The sequence below is a fragment of the Chlorocebus sabaeus genome, chromosome 5 (assembly GCF_047675955.1).
Source record: "Chlorocebus sabaeus isolate Y175 chromosome 5, mChlSab1.0.hap1, whole genome shotgun sequence".
In the NCBI taxonomy this organism is placed as follows: Eukaryota; Metazoa; Chordata; class Mammalia; order Primates; family Cercopithecidae; genus Chlorocebus; species Chlorocebus sabaeus.
In genome coordinates this window covers 55,151,823-55,161,923 of record NC_132908.1, presented here as the reverse complement: position 1 = coordinate 55,161,923, position 10,101 = coordinate 55,151,823, and the positions used below count along the sequence as shown (strand labels likewise).

Below are 10,101 nucleotides of genomic sequence, written 5' to 3'. Positions count from 1 at the left end.
GCACTTTGGGAGGCCAAGGTGGGCAGATCATGAGGTCAGGAGTTTGAGACCAGCCTGCCCAACATAATGAAACCTCATCTCTACTAAAACTACAAAACTTAGCCGGGCATGGTGGTGCACACCTGTAATCCCACCTACTTAGAAGGTTGAGGCAGGAGAATTGCCTGAACCTGGGAGGCGGAGGTTGCAGTGAGCCCTGAGATTGCAACATTGCACTCCAGCCTGGGTGACAGAGCAAGACTCTGACTCAAAAAAAAAAAAAAGGAGAAGGTGAAGGAAAGTGAGGCCAGGCACAGTGGCTCACACCTGTAATCCCAGCACTTTGGGAGGCCAAGGAGGGCAGATCACAAGGTCAGGAGTTTGAGACCAGGCTAGCTGATGTGGTGAAACCCTTTCTCTACTAAAAATACAAAAACTAGCTGGGTGTGATGGCGGGAGTCTGTAGTCCCAGCTACTCGGGAGGCTGAGGCAGGAGAATCACTTGAACCCGGAAGGCGGAGCTTGCAGTGAGCCGAGATCGCGCCACCGCACTCCAGCCTGGGCGACAGAGCGAGACTCGAGACTTTGTCTCAAAAAGAAAAAAAAAAGAAAGAAAGAAAAGAAAGCAAAGAGGAAAGTTAAAGTGAGAACCCTGGAGCTGTGCACTGTGGCCCCTGCTTTCTGCGTGAGAGGAAAAGATGCTAGAACCACAGGAGAATGGCATGATTGACCTACCAGATTATGAGCATGTAGAAGATGAAGCTTTTCCTCCTTTCCCACCTGCAGTCTCTTCAGACAGACAAGATGATGAAGAGGCTGAACCTGATGAAGAGTCAGGAAGTGGAGCACCTGTTCCTGTACCTCCAAAGAGAACAGTTAAAAGAAATATACCCAAGCTGGATGCTAGAGATTAATTTCAGAGAGAGGACTTCCAGCCTTAAGGCATGTATTTGATAAGGCAAAATTCAAAGGTAAAGGTCATGAGGCTGAAGATTTGAAGACCCTAATCAGACACATGGAACACTGGGCATGTAGGCTATTCCCTAAACTGCAGTTTGAGGATTGTATTGACAGAGTTGAATACCTGGGAAATGAAAAGGAAGTTCAGACTTGTTTAAAACAAATTTGACTTGATCTCCCTATTTTACCTGAAGATTTTATTAGCAATAATGATGAAGTTGTGGAAAACAATGGACATGATGTAACTGCTACTGAATTAGATCCCTTTCTGACAAGCTCATCTGAAAGTGAGATGTTTGCTTCTGAGTCAAGTAGAAGCCTAACAGAAGAGCAACAACAAAAAATTGAGAGAAATAAACAACTGGCCTTAGAAAGAAGGCAGGCAAAGCTGCTAAGTAATAGTCAGTCCCTAGGAAATGATATGTTAATGAATACACCCAGGGCATAGACAGTTGAGGTTAATACTGATGAGGATCAAAAGGAGGAGTCAACTGGATTAAGGGAAGACATGCTAGACATTTCATATAATGATGCTCCTGCTAATACTTTAAATGAAGAGAAGAAATTAAAATTAGAGGAAACACTCCTGGATCAGTTTTCACAAATGTGCAACAGTAACTTGATTCTTCATCCAGAAATGTTACTGAATTGCTACATAAGTTTCCATTAAGACAAAATGTATCTGTTAACTCACCATCCTGCAAGCTTGGTGTTACTATGTTTTTTTTGGTTGTAGTTTTTTGTTTGTTTGTTTGTTTGTTTGTTTTTGAGATGGAGTTTCACTCTTGTTGCCCAGGCTGGAGTGAAATGGTATCATCTCTGCTCACTGCAGCTTCCACCTCCCTGGTTCAAGCGATTCTCCTACCTCAGTCTCCTGAGTAGCTAGGATTACAGGCATCTGCCACCATGCCTGGCTAATTTTTTGTATTTTTAATAGAGACGGGGTTTCACCATGCTGGCCAGGCTGGTCTTGAACTCCTGACCTCAGGTGATCCACCCACCTCAGCCTCCCAAACATCTGGGATTACAGGCATGAGCCACTGTGCCTGGCCATATTTTTTTCTTCTTTGAGTGAAAATCCTTAGGTAGTAAAATTTTTACAGATTCTTGTTTAAAATCTGGTATTTATTTATACTTATTTTTGTCACTTTAGATAGATCTATTCTCTTTAGTGTTTGTTTTTATATAGATATGACTTTATTAAATGATTAGGGCCGGGTGCAGTGGCTCACGCCTGTAATCCCAACACTTTGGGAGGCTGAGGCAGGCGGATCACTAGGTTAGGAGATCAAGACCATACCGGCTAACACGGTGAAACCCATCTCTACTAAAAATACAAAAAATTAGCCAGGCATGGTGGCGGGCGCCTGTAGTTACAGCTACTCGGGAGGCTGAGGCAGGAGAATGGTGTGAACCTGGGAGGCGGAGCTTGCAGTGAGCCGAGATCATTCCATTGCACTCCAGCCTGGGCAACAGAGCGAGACTCTGTCTCAAAAAAGAAAAATAATAAAATAAAATAAAATAAAATAAAATAAAATAAAATAATAAAATAAGTAGTAGGTAATAAGCAGTTTCTGCGGTTGATCTATCATTGAATGCCTTGTTTTCACTAAGTTGGAGGTTTTGTTTGTTTAGACGGAGTCTCACTCTGTTGCCCAGTCTGGAGTGCAGTGGTGAAATTTCGGCTCACTGCAACCTCTGCCTCTTGGGTTGAAGAGATTCTCCTGCCTCAGCTTCCCGAGTAGCTGGGATTATAAGCATGAGCCACCACGCCCAGCTACTTTTTTGTGTGTGTTTTATTATTATTATATTTCAAGTTCTAGGGTACATGTGCACAATGTTCATGTTCGTTACATATGTATACACGTGCCATGTTGGTGTGCTGCACCCATTAACTCATCATCTACATTGTATATCTCCTAAATGCTATCCCTTCCCCTTCCCCCGACCCCACAACCGGCCCTGGTGTGTAATGTTCCCCATCCTGTGTCCAAGGGTTCTCATTGTTCAGTTCCCACCTATGAGTGAGAACATGCAGTGTTTGGTTTTCTGTCCTTGCGATAGTTTGCTCAGATTGATGGTTTCCAGGTTCATCTATGCCCCTACAAAAGACATGAACTCATCCTTTTTTATGGCTGCATAGTATTCCATGGTGTGTATGTGCCACATTTTCTTGATCCAGTCTACCATTGATGGACATTTGGGTTGGTTCCAAGTCTTTGCTATTGTGAATAGTGCCGCATTAAACATACGTGTGCATGTGTCTTTATAGCAGCAAGATTTATAATCCTTTGGGTATACACCCAGTAATGGGATGGCTGGGTCAAATGGTATTTCTAGTTATAGTTCCTTGAGGAATTGCCACACTGTCTTCCACAATGGTTGAACTAATTTACAGTCCCACCAACAGTGTAAAAGTGTTCCTATTTCTCCACATCCTCTCCAGCACCTGTTGTTTCCTGACTTTTTAATGATCCCCATTCTAACTGTTGTGAGATGGTATCTCATTGTGGTTTTGATTTGCATTTCTCTGATGGCCAGTGATGATGAGCATTTTTTCATATGTCTGTTGGCTGCATAAATGTCTTTGAGAAGTGTCTGTTCACATCCTGTGCCCACTTTTTGTTGGGGTTATTTGATTTTTTCTTGTAAATTTGTTTAAGTTCTTTGTAGATTCTGGATATTAGCCCTTTGTCAAATGGGTAGATTGCAAAAATTTTCTCCCATTCTGTAGGTTGCCTGTTCACTCTGATGGTAATTTCTTTTGCTGTACAGAAGCTCTTTAGTTTAGTTAGATCCCATTTGTCAATTTTGGCTTTTGTTGCCATTGCTTTTGGTGTTTTAGACATGAAGTCCTTGCCCATGCCTATGTCCTCAATGGTATTGCCTAGGTTTTCTTCTAGGGTTTTTGTGGTTTTAGGTCTAACATTTAAGTCTTTAATCCATCTTGAATTAATTATTTATAAGCTGTAAGGATAGGATCCAGTTTCAGCTTTCTACATATGGCTTGCCAGTTTTCCCAGCACCATTTATTAAACAGGGAATCCTTTTCCCCTTTCTTTTTTTTGTCAGGTTTGTCAAAGATCAGATGGTTGTAGATGTGTGGTACTATTTCTGAGGGCTCTGTTCTGTTCCACTGGTCTATCTCTCTGTTTTGGTACCAGTACCATGCTGTTTTGGTTACTGTAGCCTTGTAGTATAGTTTGAAGTCAGGTAGCATGATGCCTCCAGCTTTGTTCTTTTAGCTTATGATTGTCTTGGCAATGTGCACGCCCAGTTAATTTTTGTATTTTTAGTAGACACGGGAAGTAGGAGGGGAGGGAGAGAAAGAAGGGATGAGAAAGCCTAGGCTAGAGCCAGGTGGAGCACAAGGCAGAGGCCTTCTCCCCAGTTCTCCCACCGCTCTGTCTTCCAACACGGCCCAGGCTCACGGGCCAGGGAGGGCAGCTGGGACAGGCCTCAGGCGGGTCTGTTTCCCACCTCCCAGAGGAGAAAGTGGGGATGAGCCACAACCAGGAGACCTGGTAGGACACAGCAGGAACTTCTTGATTAAACAGCAGAGCATGGGCTGGGTGCTGTGGCTCACGCCTGTACTCACACTCATCCCAGCACTTTGGGAGGCTGAGGTAGGAGGATTGCTTAAGCCCATGAGTTTAAGACCAGCCTGGGCAACATAATGAGATCCTGTCTCTACAAAAATAAAATAAAATAAGCAGGAGAACAGTCCCACAGGGAAGGGGTCTCCTCCTAGGAGCCCTGGCCTTACCCGAGGCAAGGGACTGGCCACTATGACCTCTCAAAGGGCACAGGCTGCGTGGTGTTTCTTGGGGTTGATGGCACCCCATGGGGAAGGTGGGTTTTCTGCTCCGTGCCTCAGTTTCCCTCCGTAAGGCAGAGTTGTGGTTAGTGGCCTGGGTTTAATGACAGGGCAGGGTCGGGGCTCTGTAGCCCAAGCCTGGGGGGCGATGTCACTGCGTGTCCATGTCCAAGTGGGCCCTGCGGCCTCCTCTTCCCCACCCCCAGCCTTTGTTCCAGGAAAGGCAGGAAAAGGCAGCTGGAGGAGAAGGGTGGAGGGCTGGAACCCGTGGAGTGTTTCCAGGGAAAAAGTGATCTTTCCACGGAACGGCCAGCCAGTGCCACCTCCCCCACTCCATCCCACTCCCACCCTTCCCCTCCCGCCGCTGCTTCCATTTCTTCCTCCCTCACTTTCTGGCAGAAGGAGCCCAGCAGCTGGAAAAACCATGCTCTTCTCCCAAATCCCACCCTTAGCACTGCCCAACCCCAGGCGCCTGCGGGCAGGGCAGGGGTGTGTGAGAGTGTATGTGTGCGAGTGTATGAGAGTGTGTGTGAGAATGTGTGTGAATATGTGTGTGTGAGAGTGTGTGTATGAGTGTATGTGCATGTGTGAGAGTAAATGTGTGAGTGTGAGGGAATGTGTGAGTGTGTGTGCATGAGGGAATGTGTTTGAGTGTGTGTGCATGAGGGAATGTGTGTTTGAGTGTGTGTGCATGTGTGTTTGAGTGTGAATGTGTGTGAGTGTGAGTATCCATGTGTCTTTGAGTGTGCATGTGTGTTTGAGTGTGAGTGTGCATGTGTGCTTGTGAGTGTGCGTGTGTGTTTGAATGTGAGTGTGTGAGAGTGCATGTGCATGCATGGCTGCTGCTGACATAACCCAGGTGCATGTGAGGACATGGGATTAGCGTGGCCATCACCTGTAGTGGACGCTGGAGAGAAGCAGTGTGCATCAAGGCGGAAGGAAACCGGCCTGAATCCACCCCCTGGAGCCTCTCAGTTTTGCCACCTGCATGTGGGGTGGCACTGGCCCTGCTTCCCTAGGGCTGATGTGTCACAGGGAAGCCAAGGTGGAAAGGGCAGGAACAGGTCTCAGTCCTCCTGGCTATCAACAGTGCTCATGGCAACCTTTGAAGCAGGTACTGCTATTGTCCCTTCATCCCATGTGGGGAGTCTGAGGCTCAGGGGTGTAAAGTGGCTTGCAGCTGTCGAGTAGCTGACTTGAGACCAGAACCCCGGTCTGCCTCACTTCAGGGCATCTCTCCCAACCCTGTGCTGCTGCCCCAGGTCACACGGAGGCCTGACCACCTCATCCTCCCTCCAGGCTCTGGGATTCAGTTCCTGTCCCCTGGGCAATTAGCTGCTCCTCCTCTGCCTGTAGGGCCTGAGGCCCTTCCTTGACTCAGGAATGTTCAGCAGGTTGTCCCAGGCCAAAAAATCTCATCAGGTCACCTGGTCCAACCCCTTGTCATTCATTTGGTTAACCCCGAGGCCCCAGGCCTAGTGCCTAAGGTTGCAAAGCACATCCAGCCAGAGCTGGGGCTCCAGCCCCCTTGCCTGGTGGTCCAGGAATGAGCTGTTTTTCTCCCTTCCTTCTCCCAGGCAGATTGGCTCCTGGAGGGGCTGTCAGCATAGACACACCCCCCTTCCTCTCTCTCCTCCGCTGTCCCCAAGCCGCACCGCCATTTCCCTGCCCTCCTCAAATGGGGGGCTCAGCTGCGGGGAGAAGCTGAGGTTCCCGGACATCCCTCCCGGCCCCTGGGCATGGATCCCTGTTGGGATTCATGGATCCCATAGGCTGCTCTGAGGGACCCAGGCCTTCCCCAACCCCCACGTCTGCCCGCTCCTCCCAGTATAAACACCACGGTTAATAATGTATATTTGCCCAGGGGCACGCAGCCTCTCAACAGCAAGCCCATAACTTCCAACCAGCGCCACATGGAGGGTGTCAGAGGATCGCTGGGACATTAGTGCCCTGTGCCTGACACGGGCCTCACGGGCCAGCACGCCCCAGGTGGGCCAGCCTCATTGCGTTGCACAGCCACAGCAGGTCCACCTCCCTTTATGGTGTATGGTTGTAAAAATGGGTGACCCAGAAAAACTCCTTTTAAACTATTTTGAAACTTCTGATGTTGAGGCTCCTGCATACGCCGTCTTCTATCGTGTAAACCTAGGTACTTGAAACCAGCCCCTTGGTTGGTCTGGCTGGAAGCCAACCCAGCACCACTGGGGGTCGGGGGGATGCTGGGCCAGCAGGAAGTGGCAAGAACAGTGGTGCCCAAGGGCCAGGTGCAGTGGCTCATGCCTGTAATCTCAGTACTTTGGGAGGCCGAGACGGGCGGATCATGAGGTCAGGAGTTCGAGACCAACCTGGCCAACAGAGTGAAACCCCATCTCTACTAAAAATACTAAAAAAAAAAAAAAAAAAATTAGCCAGACGTGGTGGCAGGCGCCTGTAATCCCAGCTACTCAGGAGGCTGAGGCGGGAGAATTGCTTGAACCTGTAAGGCGGACATTGCAGTGAGCCGAGATTGCACCATTGCACTCCAGCCTGGCAACAGTATGAGACTCGGTCTCAAAAAAAAAAAAAACCACACAAACCCCCCCCCCAAAAAAAAAAGAATAGTTTCGCCTTACCCATTATTGCCTTTTCCCTGAGTCCAATCCACCACTCCCCTGCCCCAGAGGTTTTTTCTCCTCTTCTCGCTATACTGGTACACCCCACAGGTTAGGGTTTATCTGGCAAGATTGCAGGTGCCATAAAGATAAGAAAGGATTGCATTGATTCATTATGTTGATTGATTTCAGCTCTGCACTCCATAGAACTAAATTGGAATCCTGATTCTGCCACTTACTTGTGATTTCGAGCAAGCAACACTACCTCTTAGAACCTGTTTCTTCATTTGTAAAGCAGGCTGTTATCCATTCATTCACATCCACGCATTCATCCATCCACTCACCTGTGAATCCACTCACCCACTCACTCACTCACCTGTCCATTCACTTCTTGATATGTACTAAGGGCCAGTGTCTGGCCCAGGTCCTAGAAGGTGAAACGGGCTCATGAAGACTAGATCTGTTATCATGTAGTCCTTATTTCCATGATGAAACATATTTCTGGGCCGGGCGTGGTGGCTTACACCTGTAATCCCAGCACTTTGGGAGGCTGAGGCAGGCAGATCACTTGAGGTGAGGAGTTCGAGACCAGCCTGGCCAACATGGCGAAACCCCATCTCTACTTAAAAAAAAAAAAATGTAGCTGGGTGTGGTGGTGGGCACCTGTAATCCCAGTTACTTGGGAAGCTGAGACAAAAGAATCGCTTGAACCCAGGAGGTGGATGTTGCAGTAAGCCGAGAATGCGCCACTGCGCTCCAGCCTGGGTGACAGAGCCAGACTCCATCTCGAAAAGAAAAGAAAAGAAAAGAAAAAAAGAAGCATATTTCTGAATTTTACAGACCTAGACTTCAAATGAGCACTGTAAATATCAAAAGGCAATGCTTAGGCCAGTGATATATATCTGCCCGGGGCCCTGCGGCCTCTCAACAGCCATTACCCCTGCAAGCCCATGTAACAACTGGCCAGCGCCACACGGATTGTGTCAGAGGATGCTGCGCGGTTGCTGCCCCTGCCCGACACCGGCCTCACGGGCCAGCACACCCCAGGTGGGCCGGCCTAACCACCTTGCGTGGCCACAGCAGGGCTATCTACCTTTGCAGTGTATGGTTGTAAAAATGGGTGACCCAGAAAAATGCCTTTTAAACTATTTTGAAACTTCTAATATTGAGGCTCCTGCATACGCGTAGTCTTCTATGGTGTAAACCCTAAAGCTGTCACTGGGGCAGGGAACGGAGCTGAGCTGTCCCTTGGCTGAGCCAATGTGGGGAGGCTTCCAGGAGGAGAGGTTTTGGGGAGCTGTGTGCCAGTCTAGAGGTGACTTGTTTAGGGATGATGCCTAAACAAGGGGAGTGGAAGGTGGGGAGTGGAAGGTGGCCGGGGCCCGGGAAAGATCCAGAACCAGAATATCTGCCCAGAGGCCCACGGCCTTCCCAGAGCCAGGCTGGCCAGCACAACCAAGGGCAGGGAGGATGGGATGCAGCCACAAGATGAGGCCCCAGGCTTGCTGGGAAGGTACTAGGGTGGAAGGGGGCCTCCACCAGCCATAGAGTCAGCCAGTACTGTAACTTCCCAAGGGGTCCACCTTGCCTGCTGCCTAGACAGAGCTAATTAATCAAGACAGGGGAATTGCAATAGAGAAAGAGTAATTCACACAGAGCCAGCTGTGCGGGAGATCAGAGTTTTATTATTACTCAAATCAGTTTCCCCGAGCATTCGCATTCAGGAAGCAGAATTTTTAGGGATAACTTGGTGGGTGGGGGAAGCCAGTGAGCCAGGAGTGCTGATTGGTCAGGGATGAAATCATAGGGATCAGATCAGATGAGCCAGTTTATTGATCTGGGTGGTGCCAATTGATCCATCAAGTGCAGAGTCTGCAAAATATCTCAAGCACAGAGCAGATTAGGGAAGGTCAGAATCTTGTCAGAATCTCCAGCTGCATGACTCCTAAACCATAATTTCTAATCTTGTGGCTAATGTTAGTCCTACAAAGGCAAGCTAGTCCCCAGGCAAGAAGGAGGTCTATTTTGGGAAAGTGCTGTTACCGTCTTTGTTTAAACTATAAACTATGAATTAAGTTTCTCCCAAAGTTAGTTCAGCCTACGCCCAGGAATGAACAAGGACAGCTTAGAGGTTAGAAGCAAGATGGAGTCAGTTAAGTTAGATCTGTTTCACTGTCTCAGTCATTAATTTTGCAAAGGCAGTTTCAATAGCAGCCCCAAAGCTGTTGCCTTCCCTGGACTCAGCTTAGCTCATCAGACGCTAAACTCTGTGCTTTCTGGTGCCCAGTCTGAGCTCTGCGGACACTGTACCTGCCCTGGGGAGTTGACACTTGGCAGGGACACGGACACTGCCCCCAGCTCCCTGGGTTGGTACCCCCTTCCCTCAGCCGCTGCAGCTGTGAGCTGCCAGGAGCTCGAAGCTCTCCAGAGGATGCCTTTGGTTGATGGGAGCCGTGCTACTGGACCTGCCCAGGAGGTTATGAGCGATGGTTGAAGGCCAGCAGTGTGGGTTGGGTGGGGGTGCGGGGTGGGGGTATAGAGCAGCCTAGTCCCCTTGCCTCTTGATTTCACAGCCTCTTTGGTGCCATTCGTGCCCTGAAACTCCCCTTCAGATCAGGCTGGGGCAAGATTTCTCCCAAAACCACATCTTGGCCCAGCCCTGCCCTGCTTCTCACTCTTACAGTTTTCTTGAGATCACAGTAAAACTCCTGCACAAGAATTCCCATCTCTGACTCTGTTTCTGGGGGGCTTGAT

The 10,101-nt window shown here is 48.7% G+C and overlaps 1 pseudogene; it reads left to right on the top strand.

Moving 5' to 3' along the window:
* Nucleotides 1-390: 390 nt before the first annotated feature.
* LOC103233080 (TIMELESS-interacting protein pseudogene) lies at nt 391-9,841 on the top strand (annotated as a pseudogene).
* Nucleotides 9,842-10,101: the final 260 nt, after the last annotated feature.